The sequence below is a fragment of the Meleagris gallopavo genome, chromosome 5, assembly GCF_000146605.3.
Source record: "Meleagris gallopavo isolate NT-WF06-2002-E0010 breed Aviagen turkey brand Nicholas breeding stock chromosome 5, Turkey_5.1, whole genome shotgun sequence".
Lineage (NCBI taxonomy): Eukaryota > Metazoa > Chordata > Aves > Galliformes > Phasianidae > Meleagris > Meleagris gallopavo.
Window position 1 is genome coordinate 5374425 of NC_015015.2, and position 13824 is coordinate 5388248.

Here is a 13824-nt window from a genome sequence, read left to right on the forward strand (position 1 = left end):
TTGACACTCAGCCTTCTCTGTACCACTCCCCAGCACAACATTTGTAACAAATTCCTTTTAATAATGAAGGCAAAGTTCAGAGATTAAGCAAGAATAGCACCAAGATATAGGGAGGTGCACCACCTGAGAAACAGAAAATAAGATTTACGGATTACTAAAGGAAAATTTTCAGTTGCAAGCCCAGCCTGAGACATTTGCATTTGAGAAATCATTTGTTCTCTCCCTTCACACTGCTCTGACACTAAGAAATATCAGATGCTCAACCTCTCCCGCCCCTACACAATATTTTGCAATTCTTATGAAATACCCAAGATCATCAGCAGCAACCACCACCATATATAAAATACTAGTTCTGTTCAGTACCTCTTGTTTACAAGGAATTGCCTACTAAGACTTTAAATCAGTTCAGTGTGAAGCTGCCTCCATGACAGCTATGCTAACAGCACCCAGTAAGGCACCTGTAAGTAGTCTGAAAAACTAAGTCAAAAATAATTCTCCAGCTTTGACAGTCACGTTTTTAGAAGGAGCACAAGCTTTGCCAAGCAAATTAATGAAGGTTTAAAAAAAAAAAAAAAAGCCTTGCTCCTGATTTTTCATATATGCAAAACTCAAGCTAAATTCCTACACAGTAAAAGGCTGAGTCTGGTGAAGTATCAATCACATGTCACTTTGCTCAGATAACCCTGGCACCGTTCCTGCTTACATGACCAAGATGGAGTAACAAATTATTTCCAAGACATGATTTTGAAGAGCAAGCTGCAAGATTTTTCTATACTTAACATTAAAGCTCTTCTACATAATATCATCACTCTCTTTCACAACCACTTCAGCAATTTCCTCCAACTACTCAGCTTGAATAATTCAAGGTGTGCTGTGATTTCACGGATGACACATGAAACTGTGCCACCTTTGGGGATTCCAGCAGCAGGTGCATCCCTGCCAGCTCCTCTCCATTTTGCAAAGCTGTCACTGCTGTCCTGTCTCTGAATCTGGACTTCTCTCCTCCTCTTTCGGGTAAGTGTCTCCACAAAGGTCTCTGCAAGCCCTCTTAAGTCTTTTTGCTGAAAACTGTCAGCACAGCACCTTTGAGATCCAAAGATAACATGCTCGTCCTCGACAAGCTCAAAAGTCTTAGAGGAGAAAAAACAACGCAGGAAATGCAGGGCATTCCTTCAATTTGGTTGGCACTTACTCAAGCATCTTTACATTTGACCCAAAAATCTAACTCCAAGAACACTGTTATTTCCCCCTAAGTAATTTCATCTAATTTCTGTAACTTCAGCACATCCACCAAAATACAGAGCCCCATCTCCACACCTGAATCTTCAGAACTGTGGCTCCAGGTACTGACTTTCTCAGTTATAATCCCTGAGAGAGGTGCAGGTGAGAAACCAGATTTGATTCCTCTTTATAGTCAAAGCGCAACAGACACTTCAAAAGAAAAGATTTTCTTATTAATTTTTTTTTTTAAAATTCTATCTTCACTCTCCTACCACCACTTGAAATAACAGCATCCTCCCCACACCTCCCCAGCCCAAGAACACAAGCAACAGAAGACTTAAACTGTGCACTTCTCCATTTGGGAACATCATTCCCAATCCAGAATTCAAGTCAAAAAGCTTCTTAGTTAACATCAGAATTCACCAATCACTCTCCTTCCCTATGTCTCATAAGCCACACTGAACACTGAGCAGACCTTATGCCTGGAGCTGACCCTGCTGCATTTGAACTTAGTGTTGGAGAAGTAGTTCACATATGCCCACAACTGGGATATTCTCATCAAATCAGACAACACTAGAAACCTGCAGCTTCAAGAAGTGAAAAGTTATAGATTCCTCTTCAAATGGTGCTGCAACACCTCCTGATATCTCGAAGGAGAAAAAGCTTCTTCACTCCTCTGTTTGCCTCATTTCAGCTGTGCAGGTGAGCACCAAGAGTTTTCTGGAGCTGGATGTTTTTTGGAAGGGCTCACTAGCTGGCTCTCCATTAAGGTAATTAGACATTGAAATACATACAGCAGGTAGAAAGGTGGGAGAGGGTTGCAGATTCAAGAGCTCAACTTGAAGGAAATCCTAAATCACAGCTGCGCTGGTACAAGAAACAGGTTTTACTTTTGAACCTAACATTACTAATGTCTTTATCACAACAGACTGAACCTCCACCAGCCTCTCGGTGATTAAAGTTAATTGCTTGGTCATTACACTTTTCATTACCAAGCAATTAGCCCTTCAAGGTTTTTAAGTACCCGGCATTGGCTCTTTGCCGGATTATTAGGGGCCTGGGGTGGGCTGGGAAACCTGAGTATCTCACAAAGACCAAGCAACGCTGTCAAGTGGACTTGGCAGAAGGGACAGCAGTTCCAACCTAATGCCAACCTAATTTTGATCGTTTGAGCCCAGGAAAGCAGAGGGACTCAATGCCTACGTAGCCGTGGGTCCTGAGCAGAGGAGAGGAGCGTTAGGAGCATTTCTAAGATTCTAACCTAGCAAAAGTCACATGGGAGCAGACTCCCAGGCAAGACAGTTGGATGCTATATACCTCCAGAACTGTTCATAGGTGTTAAACTGACAGAAACCACAAGCCAAACAGAGGTAATTCAGACCCCAGCCACTTTTGAAACTCAAAGCTCAGTTGCTGGAACGTCGCTTCCACTGAAGCCCATTTAACTCTCATTAGAAGCTGGCCCAGCTCCTTCATCCTTTACCCACATCATTAGAGGTATATACTTAAACACACACATTTGCTGGCACCCAGGTTTGATCAGTCATGGCAACACACATTCCATTTAAATGGACTGGACGGGGTTTCCAGATCTGGGCTGGGAGTGATTTGTTTTATATCCATTCATTAACTTGCATTTATACACCTACAAGTGCCTGACACTATTTGGCCATTTAGAGAGGGAGTGATTAAACATGCCTGGCTTTCAGAGCAATAGGTACAATAAGGTGCTCTCAGTACGGTGAGCCATTTAACGACATTGAAGTACTTTTCAAGTTCCATTGGATTTCACACAGCTGGAAGGTAAGACAGAAAAAAAAAAAAAAAAAAAAGAAGAAGAAGAATCAAGAACATTGAATAAATTACACATTCAGCCCCAAGAGCTTTGGATTGAATATTCATTGTTCTGGCCAGTGAAGGTGCACCATAGAGAGGGTCTCTGTAAGGTTATGCTATACAATCTTATTCAGAAAGCATGCCCTAAAAGCTACATGTGGCAAATATTTGGGAGTCATCTATTTAATTTGCCTGGCTGCTGCCACTTGATCTGGTTAATGCTGAGCAAGAGGAGCAAATTGCTGGGTTTGCTCTTCAGTTATTCTCAGGCTGCTCCTGGAACATTCCCCAGAGTTCACAGTATCATCTCGATGGGCCAAAGGAGCATCTAATAAAAGTTTAAAAGTGTCCATCAACAGGGACAAATTCAAGATTGCCATGCTGGACAGGCAGGAATAATCAGCGGCATAAACGCAACTGATCAGTGAAGTGGCACCCCAAGAAGGGAGCCAGAGTTTATTAAGGAGTACAAGTTGAACAGCCAACTGTCAGGAAGAAACAAACATCATTCTAGGGTGAACTTCCAAAAATGCTGGATGGAAGAAGAGGGGAACAAGCTCCAGGTCATGTCTTTGTGCTGCATCCAATGCAGGACAAGCCACAGAGCAGCAAGGGAGTAAGAGCAACCAGCAAGGAGAGGGCGTAGGGGCTGAAGTCATGCAATTAAAAGGGTGGAGGAAAAAAGTCTGTAATGTATAAACTGGCAATATGGCATTCTCCAGGGGATGAGAAGGGCTTACACTGCACTAAGGGAGATTTTAAAAGATTCTGCCTGCATCCTTCCCTCCCGCTGGGCTAGAACAAGCATCAGACTGCCTCAAGAAGTCGAGGTTAAACATAAAAGGTTGGAAGAACAGCTGTCAGCAATGTTTTGGTACAGCTCATCCCCTGCCCCACAGCAGGGTTCATTACAACCACTCCAAGGTCCTTTGCTACATCCTATGCTGCCAACAGGTACGTGGCAATGGGGCCAGCACAGTTAGCACAGGAGCTGGGAAACTTGCCGGTGATTTTTCACTGCCTGGTTTTGAGAGCACACACATTCAGCAAGGCATCTTCCTCCTGATTCGTACATCCACCTAGCATCAAAATCTCAGGCTAACAGCACTTCCCAAAAGATATCACGGAAAAAATAGGCTAGTTAACAAAAACAAGTGATGGGATAGCTCCATACCATGTAATTGCAGAAGCTCATGTACAGGACAGATAATTTCTGGTGCAGATAAACTCCTGAGCACCAAAATTTACAGCTTACTTCCAGGCTAGAATAGTGAATGAATACCTCACCTACACCCAACACCTTTCACACCAGATATTTTGCTTGCAGCCTTGAGAAGGGCCTATTTCAGCATTTGCCTTGAACAGAGGCAAAGTTTCATCCCAAGAGAAGTCAGCAACTTCAGGTCATTGAACACTTCAATCTTCACACCAGAGCAGGCCACCATTAAGCAAGCTTGAGCTCCAGAGGACAAGCTGACATCTGACTGCTGGCAAAAAAAGTGTAATTTAAGATGTCCTCTTTAGAACCACAAAGCTTTTGAGCAATTCAGCTTAGTTTTATGGAAGCATCACAGGTGCCTCCAACTGGATTTTCGGAAAGTCCCTTGAAGTCAGGCTGTGACTTCAAAATATCCAAGTGCATTAGATGGGACAAAACCCTTTAAGTGCTATACAAGGTGCTCCTCAAAAACAACTTGGCAGTGCACAGACACCCTGTGCTTCATCCAGCTCTGGCTTCAAGGAGAGTACAGTGCAGAAAAGAACAAAAGTTTGGATGAACTCTGAGTACTGGCAAATGGAGAAACTAAACAGCATTGCTCCTTGATCATCAGCTCTGGAATCTGAGAATGCTGGCTGAGCTGCAAGACCAGAACACACCAAGGTACCCAACACGTGGGGCAGAGGGTTGGGGAAAAGAAACACCCTCCTACATTCAAGTTGCCTGCACAAGAGCATCAGTGTAGAAGACAGGAGCAGTTCAGAGGTACAGCCTCCAACAGACAAAATTCTGAACTGGATTGCTGTAAATCTAACCGGAGAGAGATGCCTGCAGCTGGAGGAGCTGCCAGCTGACATTGAGCCAAAGCAGCAGCAGGAGACGCTCACAGCTCCCGACTGAACGGTGGAAGAACCGGCAGAAAGTTTCCAGGAGCTGCTGGAAGAGAGAAGAAAGCTGCATGCAGCAGGCTTGACTTACCCACAGTACACGCAGACGCAGATGGGTAAGCAGCTGATAAAAAAGCATGCACTGCAAAGCCCCCCACCTTGCACCACCACATTGTCCCAGAGCCCAAGACTAGCGGAGCCAGTTTTGCTGCTGGCAGTCCAAATATCCAGAGATTTGATCCAAAGAGGATCTGATTTGATGCCGGACGACAGCTGCAAAGTGCTTTGAGCTGAGGAGCTTCAGTCTCAGCCTACAGTTACAATACACAAGGATACAATATACCCATGCAGGATATCCCCAATACCAGGATTTCAGCTTCTGCTTCAGCTATTTGTCACAGTAGAATATTTTTAAATCTGAGCAAGCTAGCAGCATTCTTTAAACTAAATGACAGATAGCAATCAGGTTTAGAGCTCCAAAGTGAGAATCTCTCTATTCATTCCAATAACCAAGATAAACATTTTATTTAATGGCTGTGTTAACAGGCAGAAATATACCTCTCTCTGGAAAGCAAGGCAATTCTGGCTGCTAGAGAATTTAAGCTCTCAATTAAAGGGAAATTCCTATTAACGGGGGAAAACTCATTTATTCTGAACAGAAACCAAGTGCAAATTTTGTCTCTGTCTCCACACAACTGCGAAACAAAGACAGAGAAGCTTTTCAGAGCCCCATGGATGTAGAATTCCCATTAGTTCTCTGTGATGGTCCATACAGTAGGCTGAGGGGGCTACCAAATAAGAGAGCAACAAACCACATAACTTTCTGCTCTGGGTAATCTTTCAGGTTTCCTTTTGCCTTGGGTGGGAGATGAGCCTTGAGGTACTGCAGCACTTCTTGAGGTATGAGCAAGCAGGAGCCAAGAGTTAAATACTCACCTGCTTCTCCAATTCTTTCAGCATCACCTATCACACTACTGAAACAGTACAGAAATACTCTGCATGCAGCACTCGAGACGCTTTGCCGCTCTCTTTTAACACAGTCAGGATACTGATCTTTGATTTGTTTAAACTTTCAACTTGCCTTTAAAAACAAACAAATAAACAAAAACAGAGACTCCTCTGTTAGGTAGGAGAGAGCATACATTTACTGCTATCAGTCCAGAGGAGGATCGACAGGTTTTTATATGGGAAAATCGGGATGGCACTATGCAAAGCAATGGGGAAACGTTAAGTTCTAAGAGTTGGAATGAGATTTTGTGGGCAGCACCTAAAGCCACTTTTCTTTTTATTTTGACTATGTTTTATTTACACTCAACACAGCCTTGTCAAAGAAGGAAGTATTCCACATGCTGTTCTGTACAGGGTTTTGTAGCTAACCAGGTTTTAATCATGTTGGAGTACTGAAAAGCAGAAATGTCTCTGGTGTGCTCACCTTCCTGTCCCTCCATGGTCCATTTCTCACCATTGCCTCCAATGGTTTCCTTGGAAACATATGCAAGCCTAAATTGGATTGACATTCATTTAGTGGACAGATGGAGTTTTGAGCAGCCTGAAATTCAAGGCCAACTCTCAGGATAAGTCACAATATCAGAGCAAAAAGCACCCCCGAAGCCCTCCATTCTTTGTGGAAAGCTCAAGAATCACCTAATTATTTGGTAACAAGCTTTGAGGCAGAACCCTCGGCAAGGTCAGCAATTACTTGTTGTATTAGCACAAAAGAAACATTTTTGTTTGGAGGGAAGCATTTCATTTTTGTTAAACACCAAGAACACAGAAAAGTTCTTCAGCTTGTTAGTGGTTTCAGGCAGGACAAGTGATGGAAATCACACATAGGCTCAGCACAGACACAGTTCACAGGTAGCGATGTGTCTGCACTGCATACTTGCACCAAGAACCTTGGTGCCAGACTGAAGTGTATTCCTAACAACTGCTTTGGAGCAGATCTAATACTCAGATATTGAGCTACAGTCTATAAGCAGAGCTGCATCCTCTTTGTTGTTCAGCATCAAGAGGTGCAGGGTCTTAAAACCATATCTTTACAGAGGTCTCAGAACAGCAGTTTCAGAAAAGCTGGCAATTGATTCTGAAACAATTATTCTCTGGCTCTTCTTCCACTATCTGAAAAGAAACGCATATTGGAACAAATGAAAATGACTTTTTTAATTTCTATTTTAAGGCTGATTAAACAGTCCCTCTCCAATTGGGCTGTTTGTCCTCTCCCAGCTTTGAAATATTTTGCCTCTTTGCAACCACAACACAAGAAAAAATGGTAGAAATCCCCATTACATTCCTAGATATCATCCTTTAAATAAAGCACCTAAGAATGTGAAGAAAAAAAAATCATAGGGCTCTTGAGAGGGAGAAGGGGCACAGACATCCTGCCTCCACTGATACAAGGTTCCCATTCCCCACAGCTCAGTGCTTGGGCTGCTTCTTTTCAACATCTTTATTAATGATCTCAACGAGGGGACTGAGTGCATGCTCAGTAAGTTTGCAGGCGACACCAAGATGGGAGGAAGCATTGATCTCCTAGAGAATAGGAAGGCACTGCAGAGGGACCTGGATAGACTGGATCGATGGGCCAAGGCAAACCGCATGAGTTTCAGTAGGGCCAAGTGTCAGGTCCTGCACTTTGGTCACAACAACCCCAGGCAACCCTGCAGGCTTGGGGAGGAGTGGCTGGAAAGCTGCCTGATGGAAAAGGACCTTGGTGTTCTGATGGACAGTCGGCTGAAATATGAGCCAGCAGTGTGCCCAGGTGGCCAAGAAGGCCAATGGCATCCTGGCTTGTATCAGGAATGGCGTGGTGAGCAGGGCTAGGGAAGTCATCCTGCCCCTGAACTCGGCACTGGTGAGGCCTCACCTCAAGTCCTGTGTTCAGTTTTGGGCACCTCAGTACAGAAAGGACATGGAGGTGCTGGAGCAGGTCCAAAGAAGGGCAACAAGGCTTGTGAAGGGCTTGGAGAATGTGCCCTACGAGGAGAGACTGAAGGAACTGGGGCTGTTCAGTCTGGGGAAAAGGAGGCTGAGAGGAGACCTTATTGCTCTCTTCCAGTATCTGAAAGGTGATTGCAGTGAGAGTGGGGTTGGTCTCTTCTCACTGGTGACAGGACAAGGGGAAATGGCCTCAAGTTGCACCAGGGGAGGTTTAGGTTGAATATCAGGAAACACTTCTTTACCGAAAGTGTTGTTAAGCACTGGAACAGGCTTCCCTGGAAGGTGGTTGAGTCACCATCTCTGGATGTGTTTAAAAACCATTTGGATGTGGTGCTCAGGGACATGATTTAGCGGAGGGTTGTTAGAGTTATGGGTAGGTTGTGGTTGGACTTGATCTTGAAGGTCTTTTCCAACCTGAGCAATTCTATGATTGTAAGGTTGGAGATCGTTCACTAAGTAGTTAGCGATACGTAGGAGAACTGGATTTACTAAGTTTGGGATTCAGGGCACAAACCCATAAAAGCTAAGTTCACCTCTGCTCCTCGTGCAGTTGGCTGAAATCTAAAGAATTCCCAGTTTGGGATTGACCTGTCCAGGATGTCACCTGTCATTTAGCCAGGTGTCCTAAAGAAAACCCCTCTTCCTCTTGGTCTGCACACGATTACAGCAGACAAAACTCTTTCCTCTACTATCTTCCTCACATTGGAAAGAGTCAAACCATCTCCAGCTTTGGTTTCCTGCACTGATTCCGAGCTAGACAAAGAAACAAAATCAAATATGCTTCTTGCATATTTTATGTTGTTTTCCTAAATAAGAAAAAACCCTATGCTTCCCACAGGTCTCCCTCATCATCCTTCACTGTACTCATCCCTCCGAATCATCGCTGTTTATCAATATGATTATTGCTGTTTGCTTCCACACTGCACCTCCATCCTCCCTCTGCAGAGGGAGATGCATTAATACCCTCCTCCACAAATCCTTTTCCCTTCCATGCTATTCCCAGATCAGCCAGAACATATTCGCTCCCCCGGCACGCTCACATAACACCGTCTCCCTCACCAAGCCCCCTCCATTTTAGGGCCTCAATTAAAAAAAAAAAAAAGAAGAAATCCAGTTGAAAGAAGTTCCCTAGCAAAGGCTCTGCGCCGAGCAGGCACTTTCTGACTCAGGCAGCACCATGAGCGCCGCGGTGCTGCTGCTCAGTCGCGCTCCCCGCCGCAGTGTCTGCCCCTCCAGCCTGCAAAAGTCAGCTCCAGCCTCTCCTCCGTGCGTGCCCGCAGATCCTTGGCTGCGGATGTAAGCCCAGGCTAGGTATTCAGCAGGCAAAGACACAAAGAGGACGCGATAGAACGCTGTGCGGCATGAAGGCAGACGGGAGCGGGCTATTTTCAGCGCTTTGCACAGGCCACAGCCAGGAACAATAGAAGGCCGTGTGCGGTGCAGGGACAAGGCAGCGGTGCCCACGCTGCTCGGTGCTTCTCCGGAGCTGGGATTTTATTTCAAGGATGATCATTCAGGTGCTGGAAATGAGACGGCAGCAAAGCTGTCTGAGTCGAGTCAATTGAAAGGAAGCGCCTCCTTTTCTATTTCTGAAAGCATCGTAAATAATTTGAAATATTGATACGCAAGCAGACACTAAAATATGAGATCTTTTATACAAACCAAGCCTGCCGAGCTGGGCAAGCCACACACACTCAAAGCCAAGCAGGAGAAAGCCCTTCAGAAAAACTGCCTGAAGAACAATGGGTGCCAGAAAGCGTTCCTGTGATATGGCTTACAAAGCAAGGGGGAAAATCATTGTTTCCTTCTTTAGTCACACCTTTGTTCCAGAAAATCAGGACACGAGGAACACAGCAACCTGCAGCTCTGAAGCAAAGCACTGTCTTATTCTCAAACGTGATGCAATTTAGCAAATTTAACAAATCCCACGACTCCAGGTGCCAAAAGCATCCTAACTCAGCCATGCCAAGCCCACCTGCTCTGTGCGCAGTTCCCAACATGTGGAACAGCACCAAGAGCACCACAAGAGCAACTATGCTGCTGCACCACTCTGCTTCTGCAGGGGATGGAGATGGCCACGACACATGCAAAGCCTCCCTGCCCTGCTCTCTCCATCACTGTGAGGCTGGTCTTCATCCCAGTGCTGCAGTCAGCACCTCACGAAATCCCCTACTGCAAGCCGGGACGCTCAAACAGCAAAGGAAGAATTGCAAAAAGAACAGCTGGAAGCAGCCCTTAGCAGTAAGCAAAGCAAACATCTTAATGAAGATGCATCTGCAAGGCAGGATTTTTAGAAGGTGGTAGGAGGAGTACTCCTGCATGAAAAGCTTCAAGTGAGACCCTGGTCGTGCTGTGCTCTCAGTGAGCCGATGCACATTCCTTTCCCGTCTTAATAGGTGTTTATTTGCCATGCTCCGCTGCTAACAGTGTAGTTACACACACCAAGTGTGTTTGCTCAGAACCACCAGTCTCACAGCAAACTACACTGTGTGTTTTCATGGTTCTTTAACCATCCAAGGAAGGACCAACCATCCCAGCCACCGAAAGCAAGCAAGCCCAGGCACTGCTTGAGCACACCAGGCAAAGAGCACAAGTGTCCCACATCTCATTTTCAGCTTGTTTGCAGTCAGCAAACACACCCCTGCGGAAGATATTCCTGAAATCCAGTGCTTACCAATGATGAGCTGAGTATAGGAAAAGCAATCATGTTTCCAAAACCGTTATCCTCTCTTCAGCTACTCCCACCCAGCTGGAGGCTGGATGCCCTCAGCTCAGTGACTTCCACCACAAACTCACCTGAAACATTCTTTGGGATTCATATTAATGCATCCACACTCACTCAGAGACTTAACGTGTAAAGAAAATATCTAACAAAGAGGCTCAGGCTGCCTGCCTCTCCCAGCTGACCACATTTGGTGCACCCAGCCAGCTTCATTTTCTACCCTGTCTTCTATGGGGTTTTGCTTGCATCACAAGAGAAGAAATAACGTTTAAGAGATTAATTAAATCCCAATTCCCAAATACTGACAAGTGAGAGAACAGGTGCAAAACGAATTCATCTTAAACCAGATTTGCATTTATTCTGCTTAATGATACCCTATGCTTTTGCTTTAATGACAACATCACTCCCTCATTTCACACTAACAGTATTGCCTTCATCCCATTCTTTCAAGGGAGGATTCTTCACTTTCACAGAAACACTGCAACTTCCTACTTAATTTTACTTCTTTCCAGTAAAAGTAAATGCCAACAATCAAGTTTGGGCAGCAAGTGGATGAAAGCCTATTGCACTTTCCCAACCAATTATATTTCTTTCTGTATTGAGAAACAAATCCATCAGTTTTAGATTTAAACACATCTTCCCTATTCAAAGGATACCACTCGCCATCATGTGGAGGTTGTAAGTGCAAAAACTTGAAAAGGGTTTCACAACAGTCTCATTAGAGGTAATTCCTGCATTCAAGAGCAGTAACCTGGCCATGCATTTTAATATATCTGTGTACTTTTTTTCCCCACTAAAAGTGTGCAGAGATTGCTGCTGGATGGCTAGTAACATTTCCAAAGAATCACCCTTTGCCCCGAAGGCTTCCAGAATTAATTGGGAAGGGCATGGCTCTCTGTGAGTACCAACTAGAAAACTCTTTCCTTCTTCCTTTTCTCCCCTTTCCAGACTTTACATCCAGAAGTTACCAATGGTCCTCAACCTTCACCATTAGAGGAAATACTGAAGATTGATATAAGTCTGCAGGCACAAAAATAAACAAATTCAACACAGCTCATCAGTAACCTGCTGACAAAGACATATTGGAAAGTGAAGCAAAGCAAAAGAGATCATCAGAAAACCTTATGGGCTGGGAGGAAAGCCCCTAGAAGCTACCACACTTCCCTCACCATCACATGCAGAGTTATCTGGGATGGTGCCAGCCCGTGGCACCACACAGAGTTTTTAACTTTACTGCTTCTTTAGGGTGTTTATTTTCCAGATTTCTCAGTTATCCAAACTGCCGTTACATGTATTATAACAACACAATAGCTGTAACTTCATTAGTTTGGCTCCTTGGGCAGGAAGCAGTGGTTTGTTACTGTCACGGGCTACATTGCTACAGTTAACTGATAGGGAACAAAAATCCACACCATTTGCACTTCTGGCCATACCTCCACAGCACTACATTCACCTGCTTGATTTCCCAAAAAATAATGACCAAAAGCTGTCTCAATAGGATATCCACCAGTCCCCCAGTCCATACAGCCCCACAATCATACAGTAACAACCAACATCATCGGTATCAATTTGCCCAGCAAAAGGAAAAATCCCACAGAAATAATAAGGTTACCAGGCTGGCAACAAGGTATTGCAGGTTCTAAGAAAGACAAAGCACAACCTCAAACTTAGTCAGAAGAACCCAGCAGCTTCTAAAACAGCAGCATTTGGGCTACAAAAGTAACGTTCCAATTGCTTTTACCCCCAAACACAACAGTTCTCAGTAAAATTGTGCCATTCAATCATCACTGTCAGTCCATGCCAAAGGCAGCATATCCAGGAAGGATTTTCCACTCCCACAAAGTTATCTCACCCACAAGATTGGGGTTTTCCAGCTGATTTTATACCTAGGAGCAACGCTACTTGTCACCACAGACATAGCAGTTAGGAAATCCACGCTGCTGCTCCATCGGTGCACTGAATTAATTAGGAAAACAAACAGAAATCAATGCTTAAATAAATTAAAAAAAAAATTGAAGTGCTGGTAAATCAGCCTAACGCACACTTCACAACCACGAGCAAGTATTCAGAGAGCTCCAGCTGAACTCAGGAAGGACTGAGATAGCTCAGAGATGACACATACGAAGGATGGCTCAGGATGAACACGTTAGCAGGATATTCCTGGTAAAGCCACCAGCGGCACGCTGCTATTTCAACCACATTCACGTTTCAAACGCATTAATCCATCACACAACGACAGGAAGCCTTCAGCTGATAACCTGAAGACCCCAAAAATCAAACGCTCATCAGCAGGACCAAAGAGCTCGAGCCTTCAATTGCACCTAAGCGCTGAATGGATCGAGTATCCCAAAGCTCCCGACAATTCTGACTTCGGGCCGGTGGGGGGGAGGGTGGGGTGTTAAAATCCAACCAAACCCTCTTCCATAAGGAGAACGGGAAGGAAGAGGCAGCGATGAGAATAGACCCCAAATGCTGTTGGTTTTTTTCCCCCTTTATCCCCCTCAAGTTCCAAAGCTCGGCCCGGTCACATGCGCCGGTCTCATGGAAGCAGCTGGAAAAGAGGGAGCCAGCGAAGCCGCCTCCATTAGGAGCTCCGCTACACAAAAGAAGAAGAGGAAACGGAGCAACGAGTCCAACGGGGAGAGATGTGCGAAGGGGCAAGTGCAGCACGAAGAGGAAGGGGTGAAGAGATGGGGCTGTAAATCCAAACTCGGGCACGGCTCCTGAGCCACCTGCACCGGGCGCGGGGCAAAACGGGGAGAAAGTCCCACAAATCGAGGAGCCCGTAGGGGTGCTGGAGTGGGGGTTCGGACTGGGGTCCTACAAAACGCAGCCGCCCGATGCCAACTTCTCCCTCGCACAGCCACGCAGGGCCGTTCCCCTCAGGACCCGCTTCGGAGGAACCCACGCGGGGACGTTCCTGCACGAACCACTTCAGGGAGACCCACGCGGCGCCGCACCCCCTCCTCAAGGGACCGCCTCGGCGCTGACCCACGCGGAGC